The sequence below is a fragment of the Balaenoptera acutorostrata genome, chromosome 10 (genome assembly GCF_949987535.1).
Source record: "Balaenoptera acutorostrata chromosome 10, mBalAcu1.1, whole genome shotgun sequence".
Taxonomy (NCBI): Eukaryota; Metazoa; Chordata; class Mammalia; order Artiodactyla; family Balaenopteridae; genus Balaenoptera; species Balaenoptera acutorostrata.
The window spans coordinates 69587618-69600885 of NC_080073.1; positions in this window are offsets into that span (position 1 = coordinate 69587618).

The window sequence follows — 13268 nt, forward strand, 5'->3', positions numbered from 1 at the left end:
CCAAGTGCCCCGACTGAGAGGAAAGGAGAGAGGTACCGATGGACGGGTCTCGTTGACTCTGGGACAGGGCCCGGCCAGCTTCCTCCCCAGACATCTGCCACATTGGCCACATCTTCTGGGCTGTGGGGTGGAGGCCTGGCTACCCACCTGCATTCCTCGCTCTGTGTACCCATGATCTCATGCTGGCCCTGCGGCCGCCCATGGGGCAGGAGGCTTTGCCCCACTCTGCAGATGAGGAAATGGAGGCTCACAGAAATCAATGCCCCGACTTGGGTGGTCATCTTGCCTGGGCTTGGGCAGGCACCCTGGTGGGCCCAAGGCTCCAATGGGCAGGTGGAATGTGGTCAGGGAGACCCCTTCACACTGTCCAGTCGGGCTTTAAAAACCCCATTGATCCTATGCTCCCACTTAATAAACTCTGGTCAACTGGTCGACTGACTCTCCCTAGGGCTTCCCAGCAGCGTCCTGGGGTTTTCCAGGCCCAGCTGCCTTCCCTTTGCAGACTCAGTGACCCAGGCAGGGCTAGCTGACAAACAGGCCCTGCCCAGGAAGGTTGTGGGATGCAGCGAGCGAAACTCCTTTTAGGAAGGAAATCATCTCAAAGCCAAGGTTGAGAAACCAGCGTCTTGCCAAGGCCTGGGGGTGGGGGAGCCCAGGTGAGTCGACTCAGTCCTCAGGAATGGGTGGGGTCTCGAGGGGAGGCGGGCACTTCCTCCCGCCCCAGCCCAGGGTCCTGTTCAATCCTTACTGAGGAGTTTCCTGGCGACAGGCAGTTACCTGTCGGCCGCCCGTGTGGGAAGCAGCTTGGCGTGGCCCTCACCATCTCATTAGCGGTGATTCACCCAGGACTCACCTGGCTGTCAGGGACCTGTCCCACTGCCCGCCAGAACCAGCTTGGCTGGCACCCTTGGAGAGGCAGAGACCCTGTTCCTCCTGCTCTCCAGCTTCCGTGGCATCCAGGGCAGAGCCTTCCTGGCACACAGTCAGAACTCAGAATTCATTCATTCAACCGACAAACATTTATTGCACACCTACTGTATGCCAGGCACTGCTGGTAGGTGCTAAGGATACAGAGTGAACCAGGCAGACCCAAATCCCTGCCCTCCTGGAACTCACTTTTCATGGGGAAAGACAGACAGTAAACAAATAAGTATGTGAATCATACGAGGCCTTGAAGGTGGTGAGTGCTGTGGGGAAAAAGCAGGGAAGAGCGTGAGATAGGGGTTGCAGTTTTAAGTAGAGTATTAGGGTGTACCTCTCTGAGAGGTGATATTTGAGGAAAATCTGATGAAGATGAAGGTGTAAAATAAGGGAGGGAAAAGGTGTACTAGAAACAACAGGTGCAAAGGACCTGGGGTAGGAATGCAGGGTGGGGGCCATATTTAAGGACCGTCAAGGAGACCAGTGTAGCTGAAGCAGAGCAGGCAAAGAGAAGAGCAGTGGAAAACAGGGTCCAAGGCTGGGGGCGGGTCGTCTAGACTGTGCAGGGTCTTATAAGCCTTTGTAAGAACTTTGGCTTTTACGCAGCTGAATTCTGTCAAAATTCTCCAAAATCCCCCACACTGAACCCAAGACAAGTTTCCCAGGCTTCTGCCTGGCTCAGAAGCCAGAGAGAGAAGTCAAGGGTCAGGGGTGGTTTCACAGAGGAGGGTCTGGAAGGATGAGTTTGATGAGCAGAGGGGTTGCTACCTGTGGAGGATGGGTGAAGAGGAAGATGCCAGTTTGAGAAACAAGTACCTACTGCAGAGGGATGTTGTGGGGAGAGGAAGAGAAGGGAGCAGAGGCTGAAAAGGAAAGAGCCCAGCCACCCCAAGCCTGTCCTTCTAGACTCATCTGGGACACACCCACACTCTGCTCCAACCTCTCAACTCTGGGCCTTTGCATATACTGTTCCCTCTGCCTGGGAATCCTCGCTGTTCTTTGCCTGGTGAACTCCACTCAACCTCCACAAAGGGGTCCCTGAGTCCCCAGAGCAGGTGCTTCTCCCACCAGCTCAGCACTGTACCCCACCCCACCTTTGAAGCATTTTCACACTGGGTCATAGCTGCCCCATGAGGGGTCTCGCTTCTCCATGAGATGGTGGCTGTGGACCACGTAGGGGTTTGCTCACCTTTCCATCCTCTGAGCCTGACACAGAGTAGGTGCTGAAACAGCTGAATGAATGAGGAATCGCTTGCTAGGATTTGGATCCCTCAGAGGTTTCAGAACAGTAACAAGACCAGATTCACATTTTTTTTTTTTTTTTTTTTCAGATTCACATTTTAAGAAGATGACTCTGGGTCAGTGTGCATGGAGGTGGGGGGGGGCATTGGAGGAGGGTGACAGCTAAGAGGCTACTGCAATAATCCAAGCAGGGGCAAGAGAGTGTCAAGGAAGGACAGAACCAGGGCGCCAGCTGCTGCGAGTGAGAGGAGAAGCAAGATCTGGGAGCAGTTTTTAGAAGGGACATCCACACTGGCCCCGGGGACGATGAGGAACAGGGAGCAGAGGGTGGGGTCCAACTTTCCCTCTTGTGTTTTGCGTCCTTCCCTCTGTCCTGCCCATGGATAGACAGAAACCACTTCTCAGACACAATACAGCACAGTGGTTACAAGCCCAGGCTTTGAAACCTGACTCTAGGTTTGAGTTCCATTTCCACCACATATTCGCTATGTGACATCAGGCAGCTTTACTCAACCTCTCTGTTCTTCAGTTTACCCATCTGTAAGGCAAGGATGACAATTGAGAATCAGTTACTGGATTTCACTGATTCTAGGATTCCTGTTTTAACATTTCTGAAATCTGGGTGAGTCTTAAAATCAATGGCATGTCATGGATTAATTGGCATCATTCTTTAGTGATACATCATATGTGGAATATCTGAAGATTGATGGAGCCTCAGATTTGACAATACACAAAAATATATGTAGAGACCAGTACCTGGCATGCCATAAGGGCTGAATAAATGTTAGCCATTATTACTGTCGTTATTTGCTTTCTGGAGTGCTGTTCGTCATACAAGGTAACAGCTGCCCCATCAGAATAAAGAGACGAATATAATCTGGAGCTAAAAGAGAAAAGGAGCTAATTCATAAATAGCTATAAAGGTGAAAGAAATCTTAGTAATTTCCCCCCCCCCCGAAAAAAACACCCAAAGCGTAATGCTTCCTGTGAAAGAGCCCACAGAATTCTGCCAAAGTTCCAGAGAAAACTTCAGAAATTCCTCCTTTACAATGGAGACCAGAACTCCTGGCTCCCTGACCGGCAGGGGGAACCAGGGCATGTCCCCAGATGACTTCGCTGGTGTTCCCTGTGTCCTTTCGAATTTCCCTGAGTCACCATTACTCACTGCCCACAATCAGGGCTCAGCTACCTTCTAACCAGGAGACCGATGCCCTGGGATCAAGGGGCATCCTCAAACAAAAGTGTGATTATGGAGTGTTCAGCACGGGTTGTAAACTGTCTCCAGCTCAGGAGAGCAGGGTGACCCTCGTCTCTGTCTTATTTTTGGCCTCTCGGGTTGTGTTCCTGCCTACTGACTTGGCAAATCCTGGGCGACTCGCCTTGTTTTCTCTCCTCACTTAAATACATGTCTGGAAAAAGCCTCCACCCCCAGACCCTGCTGTGTGTGGAAATGGTGACAGGCCTGGAGGAGGAGGAGGAACTAGTTGGCTGGTTCTCGGAGCCTTACCCTGGATGAGGGGGAGAAGAGTTGGCCCAGGCAGGCGCTCTTAGGCCCAGCTGCTCAGGTCAGCGACGCTCCCAGGGGCTGGTCCTGAGTCCCTTCGGGCTCAGCCAGGGCCCCCACCCACCCCAGCTCTTATTCTCTCCTGCTCTGTCTGTGTTGACGAGAGACCATCTCGGCTCCCTTCACTGTGTCAGCCTCACAGAAAAGTCTCTGGTGACAGGGACAGGTTTGCGCCTGGGATTGGAGGGCAGTGAGGCTGAAAACTCAGGAATCCGACCACGCACAGGCAGCATGCACATGTTGGATGGCGGGGGGGGGGATGGAGGTAGCTCTGTAGCCGGCAGCCGGGGCCGGCTCTTAGCAAGGACGGAGGCAGGACAAGTGTGCCCCGGACACTCTCCCGGGGAGAATGAGGGACTGAGCAGTTAGCACTGGGTCTCTTGGGAGACCCACCCTTTGAACAGGACAACTGTCCTCTCTCCTGGCCCCCAGATGTCAGGCCAGCATTCTTCCAGTGCCCCAGTCTGATGGCATCTTCATTCCAGAACGTGCAATCTCCTGCAGATCTTTCCAATCACGAGTTCCACTGAGTCTCTTCTCTGGGCTGCGGTAAACACCAGGACGGTTTCAAAGCCTCGGGACACCCCATCCCACCCCTCCCATTTGCACGGGGAAGATGGAAGTGACAAAGGCATGTTATGAACCCTTGAAGGAAAGCACTGCGTGATACCTGGGGAGACAGGTATTATCATTCCCATTTATCATCCCCATTTTAAAGACGAGCAGGCTGAGGCGCTGGGAGGTTAACAGCCTTGTCTGGGGTCCTACAGATAACAAGTAGCAGGTTTGGGCTTTTTACCAAGGTCTGTCAGTCACCAAGAGCCTTCACACTTGACCTCTGTTATCACACTGTGTGCTTAGCAGGTGCTTGACAAAGTCCCTGGCACACCGGGCGGTGGGGGTAGGAGTGCTTAATAAACAGTAGCTAGGACTTCCCTGAAGGTCCAGTGGTTAAGACTGTGTGCTCCCAATGCAGGGGGCACGGGTTCGATCCCTGATCGGGGAACTAAGATCCCGCATGCCTCATGGTGCAGCCAGAAAAACAGAAAACAAACAAACAAAAAACAGTAGTTACTGTGATAAGCAGTACTGATACTGATCTCATAATAACTCACAGAGGTTGCATTTTTGTTCGCATTTTAAAGATGCAGCTGAGGCTCAGAGAGGCTTTATAACTTGCCCAAGACCACACAGTTAGTAAGTGGTGGAGCCGGGTCAGATTTGAACCCCAGTCTCTTCTGACTTCACAAGCCATGGTCTAACCACTGCACTCACTGTCTCTTTGGGGAAGCACCACTGGCCCTGCTCAGCTGCACCCCTCATAGATTGAGATTCTCTCTCTGCAGGGCCCCATATCTGGAATTTTCTCTTGCTCATCTCTCTCTCCTGGGCAGCACCTGAGCTTTTGAGCTTCCCAACTGCAGGGACCTCTTCCAGCTATGCAGCACCCCATGCAAGCCACCTCTTTACTTGGTCTCCGTAGTGCCTTGAGGCCCCGCCCCCAGAGTCCTTCAACAGAGCCCCAAAGCCCTGGCTTTGAACTTCTCTGCAAGAATTTCTTCACCAAAGGTAATCTCGGGAGACATGTCACGAGCAAGATAACAGTGGGGAGAGGTCACTGAGAAGGATGAGAAGGGCTGCACGGTGGGTGGGGGGGGTGGAATCTGCCATCCCCCCCCCCCCCCGCAGCGGGTCCCTTGTTTCCTTTGTGGGATCTTTGGAGCCAAAGCAAATATAGTAGCAGACTTGGCCAGCCTTAGCAGCTCGTGTGTGCGCCTCCCCAGTTGCAGGCCACAGTGGACAGCTCTCGGCAGGTTGAAAGCCCTGGCATCCCTGTCCAACTTGGCTTGATTCTCCAAGCATCACAGACGAAACACACTCCTTTGACCAAATGCTGGGTCAATCCTGCAATCGGACTCATTTGCAGCATTTCTGGAGTGGTGAGAAGAAATGATAATAGTTCTGCCAAAAGAGATCCTGTTTACTTCACACATTAAGATGGCTACTTAAAAAAAAAAAAAAAGAAGATAACAGGTGTTGACAAGGATGTGGAGAAATTGGAAGTATTGTGCACCATCGGTGGGATTTTGAAATGATGCATCTGCTATGGAAAACAGTATGGAGCTTCCTCAGAAAATACAATAGAACTAGCCATGTGATCCAGCAGTCCTACTTCTGGATGTATACACATCCAAAAGAATTGAATGCAGGGTCTCAAAGAGATATTTGTGCACCTTTGTTTATTGCAGTGTTATCCACAATTCCACCAAGAGGTGGAAGCAATCCAATGTCCGTTGAGGATAAATAGACAAACAAAATGTGGTATATTCATACCATGGAGTATTACTCAACTTTAAAAAAGAAGGAACTCCTGTCACATGCTACAACATGGATGACCCTTGAGGACATTTCGCAAAGTAAAATAAGCCAGACACAAAAGGACAAAAAGTGCATAATTCCACTTACGGGAGGTATTTAAAGTGGTCAAGTTCATAGAAACAGAAAGTAGAATGGTGGTTACCAGGCACAAGGGGGAGGAGAAAATGGGGAATTTCTGTTTAATGGGTATAGTTTCAGTTTTGCAAGATTAAAATGTTCTAGAGATTGCACAACATGTGGATATACTTATCGCTACTGAACTATATGATTAAAAATGATTAAGGTGGTAAATTTTATGTTTTTTTTACCAGAATTAAAATAACATTTTAAAAGGGAGGGAGGGATTCCCTGGCAGTCCAGGGGTTAGGACTTAGCGCTTTGGGGCTGGATTCATTCCCTGGTTGGGAAACTGAGATCCTGCAAGCTGCGTGGTGCAGTCAAATAAATAAATGAATAAAAGGGAGGGGGAACCTGTTGATTTCCTCACTTTGGAGGGATTTATAATACTGACCAAGCTAGGCACTTTATACATGTTATCTTCTTTCATTCCCACCATGACTTACTGTGGTAGGCGTTGCTATTCCTTGTTTACAGCCTGGGAAATTGAGCCCCAGTGAGAGAAACTGACTCACCCACAGTCTCATGGAACTCAGTGAGGGGAAGAGCCCCAATTTGTACTCAAGATTTGTCTTCCTCCAAATTAGGAGTCTTGTCCCTGCCCTCGTCCCCCTGCTGGCTGAGTGTCTCCTGATTCAAGCTCCCAATCACTGACGGAAAGAAAACAAACTTTTAACATGAGTGCTCCATTTCCCCAAATGGAGCCCAAGGTCCTTGGTGAGGAGCCCAATGCATCTTCTATTCCTCGACTTGCCAGGGGAATTAAGCCGCGTACTGGGCACACGTAGTTACTGGGTAAAAAACACTTGAGAAGTAGTTGACATTGTTAAATTTCTCCAAGTTGATATTGTTAAAGTTCTCAAAAACTCCAGGAAGGGTTTTTGTACCAGGGGCAGGGTGCATGCGCAGCCCTTGGGGCGCGCGCGCATGCGACCCATTAGCGCAAGACCCTTATCACATGACCGTAACCGCGGCAGATAGAGGTCCGGCTTCGCCGACTGTCAGCCTCAAGGTGGTCCTCGAGGCGGAGAGCGCGGTGAGAGGCGGATGGCGGCCTTCTCCCCGGGGCCTTCTAGGCCCTCTGGCTGGCGGGTGAGCTGGGGGGCCGGGGACAGGCTGGGGGATGTGTCCTCCATAGCTCCAGGGCCCTCTCCACAGCCGCCCACTGGCCGGGGCCCAGGCCTTGAGGCAGCAGTGAACCTTTCCCCCATTCCCCGCTCGAGGCTGTTTGGAGCAGTCCAGAGAGCTGTGGTCCACATGCCGTGTCACTTGGGGGTAAGTCGCTCCAGCTTGCAGGGGCTGGGAATTCTCTCCACCCCATTTGCGCTGCTTCCCTTGTGGGAAGTGAGCCACTTTGGGCCCATTCGCTTTTGAGAGCTGGGCCACTCTGTTTGTTTTTTTGTTTTGTTTTTAATATTTAGGTATTTATTTGGTTGCGTCGGGTCTTAGCTGCGGCCCGCGGGCTCTTTGTTGCATAGGCTTCTCTCTAGTTGTGGTGCGCAGGCTCCAGGGCGTGTGGGCTTAATTGCCCTGCGGCATGTGGGATCTTAGTTCCCGGACCAGGGGTTGAACCCGCATCCCCTGCATTGGAAGGCGGACTCTTAACCACTGGACCACGAGGGAAGTCCCTTGGTCAACTCTGTTTAGATGCCTCTGTCTGGGAGTGGAAGTAGAATTTTTTTTTTTTTTAATTGAAGTAGAGTTGATTTACAATGTTGTGCCAATCTCTGTTGTACAGAAAAGTGACTCAGTTACACACATATAGACATTCTTTTTCAATATTCTGTTCCATCCATTATGGTTTGTCACAAGGTATTGAGTATAGTTCCCTGTGCTATACATTAGGACCTTGTTGTTTATCCGTTCTTTTTTTAAAATAATTATTTATTTATTTATTTATTTATTCTATTTATTTATTTTTGGCTGCGTTGGGTCTTCATTGCTGTGCATGGGCTTTCTCTAGTTGGACCAAGGATCGAATGCGTGTCCCCTGCATTGGCAGGCAGATTCTTAGCCACTGCGCCACCAGGGAAGTCCCTATCCGTTCTAAATGTAATAGTTTGCATCTACCAACCCCAAACTCCCAGTCCATCCCTCTCCCTCCCTCCTCCCCCTTGGCAACCACAAGTCTGTTCTCCATGTCTATGAGTCAGTTTCTGTTTTGTAGATAGATTCATTTGTGCCATATTTTAAATCCCACATATAAGTGATATCATACAGTATTTGTCTTTCTCTTTCTGACTTATGGAAGTGGAATTTAGACTACAACTCCTCTGATTTTCTGTGTGACGGTAATTTATCTGTTGTGTTTTTGTGTGTATCATTTTGGGGTGAGCCACTCTGGTTTGCTTTTTTTTTGGTGGGACTTTTGTTTGTGGGACCATGTTTGTTATTTGTATGTTGTATGTGTGTGAATCAGTACTTGCACTGGCTTGTTGAGATGTCTTTGGTGAATAATGGAGCTGAGTGTGATGACACCAGGTATCCTTCTCTATTGTGTTGGGATTCGCCTGTGGTGAAGCGTTGTTTGGGATTTTCCCTTTGCAATGATTGGGAAGCTCCCTTTTCGGTGCTAGGGAACTGTGATCCTGCAAGACCGTTTTGCATTGCATTTGTTTGGTTGATATTTGATAATGCCTGCTGTGATAATCAGAGCTCTTTCCATCTTATAGGCCCCCTAGAGTGTATTTTGCAAAACTGGGAGATTTTTAGTATGCTCCTAGAAAGAGAGAGAAAGTAGTTTGTTTGTTTGTTTGAACACTGCGTGGCCACTATATTCTTTAGACTTAAGAGGAAAATTGGTTATGATGAAACTCCTTTGAAATTCCAAAATTGGTTCTTTTTGCATATGCATTTAGAGAAAGCTGGCTTGATGGAATACTTTTTTCAGAATCCTGACCCTGAGAAAATAAAAATATTTCTAGGAGAAATCTTGAAGTTAACTAAGTAAATTTAACTTATTTCAACTGTTATTTTTGGTTTTGCATTATCCAGGTGAATTGCCGTGACACACACAATCATGATTCCCTGTCTTTCCATTTGCGTGTTGTTTGTTGTTAAAAAGAGGGATCCATGTTTGAAAAAGTTGAGTAAATTGTTGGACTTCACCATTTTGTTTCTGTCCTGCAGGAATTAGATTTTGTTCTTTGTGTGTATGTTTGCATTTGTCTTTTGTGTAAATGTGCCAGCTATGGGAAACTCAAATTTGTTTCCCAAATGCAGCCCCTTGAGGTGCATTCTCCAGAATTGGACCGCTTTCAGTTATAATATTGCTGAATTAACTTGTAAATGAGCTATATTTCATAGACTTAAAAGTAAGCACTTACAAATTAAATACTTCCTAATATTTAGAAAATTGTCCGAGGGTGGGGTGAATTGGGAGATTGGGATTGACAGATTATATCTATGTATAAAATAGGTAACTAATGAGAACGTACTGTATAGCACAGGGAACTCTACTCAATGCTCTGTGGTGACCTAAATGGGAAGGAAATCCAAAAAAGAGGGGATATATGTATACATATAGCTGATTTACTTTGCTATACAGCAGAAACTAACACAACATTGTAAAGCAACTATACTCCATTAAAAATTAATTTAAAAAGAAAGAAAGAAAGAAAGAAAAAATTGGCCAAAATGAATTTCAGGTCCTCATGATTTTGGAAATATGCAGTACTGAATTGATATCTGGTACTGAAGCGAGCTTAAGCTTACTGGTTTGTTAAGTGTAATACTTCTGTCGTACCTAGGTATACTAGAGATCAAATAAGACCTTATATCTGTTGCAAATTTGTCAGCAAGGAAAATAACTTGATATGATGAAACTTTAAGTCTATCTAAAATAGCCTTTCCAGATTTTGGTAACTTGAAACTGAACTAAGTTAAATGGCAAGAATTTATTGACTGTCTGGGTCATTTCAAGTAGGATAAGGGAATTCCCTGGCAGTCCAGTGGTTAGGACTCCAAACTTCCACTGCAGGGAGCACGGGGTCAATCCTTGGTCGGGGAACTAAGATCCCGCATGGTGCGCGGTGCGGCCAAAAAAAATAACCCAAAAAACAAAAATCAAATAGGATAAAATATTGGAACATTGGTTGCTGGGCAAATCTAAGTTTACCTATCTTTGCATTCTGAGGAGAGGAAAACTAAAACGTAAGTTTCCAATCAGAAAATGCTAGTATGAGATTGCCAACAAACACATGAAAGAATGCTCAACATCACTAATCATTAGAGAAATGCAGATCAAAACTACAATGAGGTATCACCTCACACCAGTCAGAATGGCCATCATCAAAAAATCTACAAACAATGAATGCTGGAGAGGGTGTGGAGAAAGGGGAATCCTCTTGCACTGTTGGTGGAAATGTAAACTGATACAGCCACTGTGGAGAACAGTATGGAAGTTCCTTAAAAAACTAAAAATAGAACTACCATATGACCCAGCAATCCCACTACTGGGCATATACGCTGAGAAAACCATAATTCAAAAAGAGGCATGTACCACAGTGCTCATTGCAGCTCTATTTGCAATAGCCAGGACATGGAAGCAACCTGGGTGTCCATTGACAGATGAATGGATACGGAAGATGTGGTGCATATATACAATGGAATATTGCTCAGCCATAAAAAGAAACGAAATCGAGTTATTTGTAGTGAGGTGGATGGACCTAGAATCTGTCATACAGAGTGAAGTAAGTCAGAAAGAGAAAAACAAATACCGTATGCTAACACATATATATGGAAGCTAAAAAAAAAAAAACAGGTTATGAGGAACCTAGGGGCAGGACAGGAATAAAGACACAGACGTAGAGAATGGACTTGAGGACACAGAGAGGGGGAAGGGTAAGCTGGGACAAAGTGAGAGAGTGGCATGGACTTATATATACTACCAAATGTGAAATAGATAGCTAGTGGGAAGCAGCCGCATAGCACAGGGAGATCAGCTCTGTGCTTTGTGTCCACCTAGAGGTGTGGGATAGGGAGGGTGGGAGGGAGATGCAAGAGGGAGGAGATATGGGGATATATGTATATGGATAGCTGATTCACTTTGTTATAAAGCAGAAACTAACACACCATTGTAAAGCAATTATACTCCAATAAAGATGTTAAAAAAAAAATGCTGGTATGACAAACAGTTATTATATGTTTTGAGCAAAAAAGGAGTTTTATGCATGGTCAGGCTGAGATTAGATTAAATTTAGTTAGGTAAATAGAATTTGTTATTAAAAGTAGGGTAGTGCAAGACTAGATTTGGTTCCTCTCTGCTAAGAGAACAAGTTTACTTAGAATGCTGATTTTGATAACAGATTATATGAACTTCCTTGCTTTTAAGTGATCTGTATTTGCTTTTGAGATCTCTTCTCACTTTGGATAAGAAATAAGTAATGTCTTATAGTGACCTATGATCTTATTTAATGATATGTTGTGAAACTTTTTGACAAAGTTCCCAAATATCAAATTTTAATTAAAGTTCTTTTGACCTCCAGCTAACTTTGGGATGCTTTAGAGGGCCCCTGAGGCATCTCAGAGAGGAATATTTAACTAGTATTATTTGGTATATTGAATTACATGGGAAGCATTGTCAAATGAGTGATAAATCTTCTCAGATTATATGGTATGGATAAATGTTACTACTATAGATATTCTAGAAATTATATAAAGTTTCTGAAATATAGATATGTCCTGGTATAATCTATCAGCCATAATTCTGGTTATATCAAAGCAGCTTGATTAAGCTTTTTTGTCAACACATTGTGATCAGATCTTTAACCCTGGGCTTGCCTTTTTAAGTCTTTAATAGACAGTTAATCTGATGCTTTGCAAAAGTGCTTCATCTTCAAGAAGATTCATAGGAAGGACTTTCTGACAAGTACAGGTCTCTAATAAATCTCAGATTATACTGCTGAACTGGGTAAGAAATTTAAAATCCTAATGGAAAACGTGATGGCTTCATAAAAAGTTAACAAAAGGATTGGGTACCATGTAAACTGGTGAATATGGTTACAATGTTTATGGGTTTTGTCTGGAGTATTACTGATTTTGATCTGTGTTCTCCAGATATAGGGAAGCCCTTCCCCTCAAGTTACTCCTGACTTAACAGCAATTTGGTAAATTTTACCTCTTTGAGTAAAATTGAAATATTTTTCTTTTCTCTCTGGCTTTTCCCTCCAGAAACTGGAGATTCTTGGGTTCTGGGCAGCCTTATCAGGTGAAAGGGAAAGACTATGTCCTAGCATGTACAGGAATCTTGATATTTTGGGGACCGAGAATTCCACTAAGGCAGAATCTGAAGGCAGGCTTTTAGCATTTCCTGGCCTTGAGAGGCCTTTTGGGAATTCAGTCTGGGACTCCTGAGGAGTTCCACCAAAGCCAGTTTGGAGGAGCCTAGTAGTCAATTGACCAGATTTATTTTACAAACAAATTAGTCTTGATTTGGCACGTTTGTGAAAAACACTGCTTGCTTTAAGTCTATTGCTAAAAGCACATGTACAATGCTTGTGTGACAACTGGGTATAAGTGACAAAATGTATGGCCTATAAAGTGTTTCCCCATTAACATACTTCAGAGCCTGTTCACAATATCTGATCAGTTTTCCCCAATACGAATATCTAGGCAAATATAAAGAAGGCCTAGCACGGAGAGGCATGATCGAGACACAGGGCAAGCAGCTAAATAACTCCAGCATCAAGGGACGTGTTTTGGTCCGTTGAAGGATTTGCAATTGAAAAGGGAGATGACAGGGAATTCCCTGGTGGTCCAGTGGTTAGGACTTGGTGCTTTCACTGCCGGGACCCAGGTTCAGTCCCTGGTCGGAAACTAAGATCCCACAAGCCGTGTGGTGCCTCCAAAGAAAGAAAAAATAAATAAATAAAAAAGGAGATGATGCACATATTTTGAGGTATGGGGAAGTCATTCTGGCTGATACATGATTTAACTTAAACTTTACTGACCAGAGCAGTCTGTTTTGTGACCTTTTGAACATGCATTGTACATCTGTCTTGGCCATTCAGGAGGGGGATACATTTGAAAGTCAAAAATGGAATAG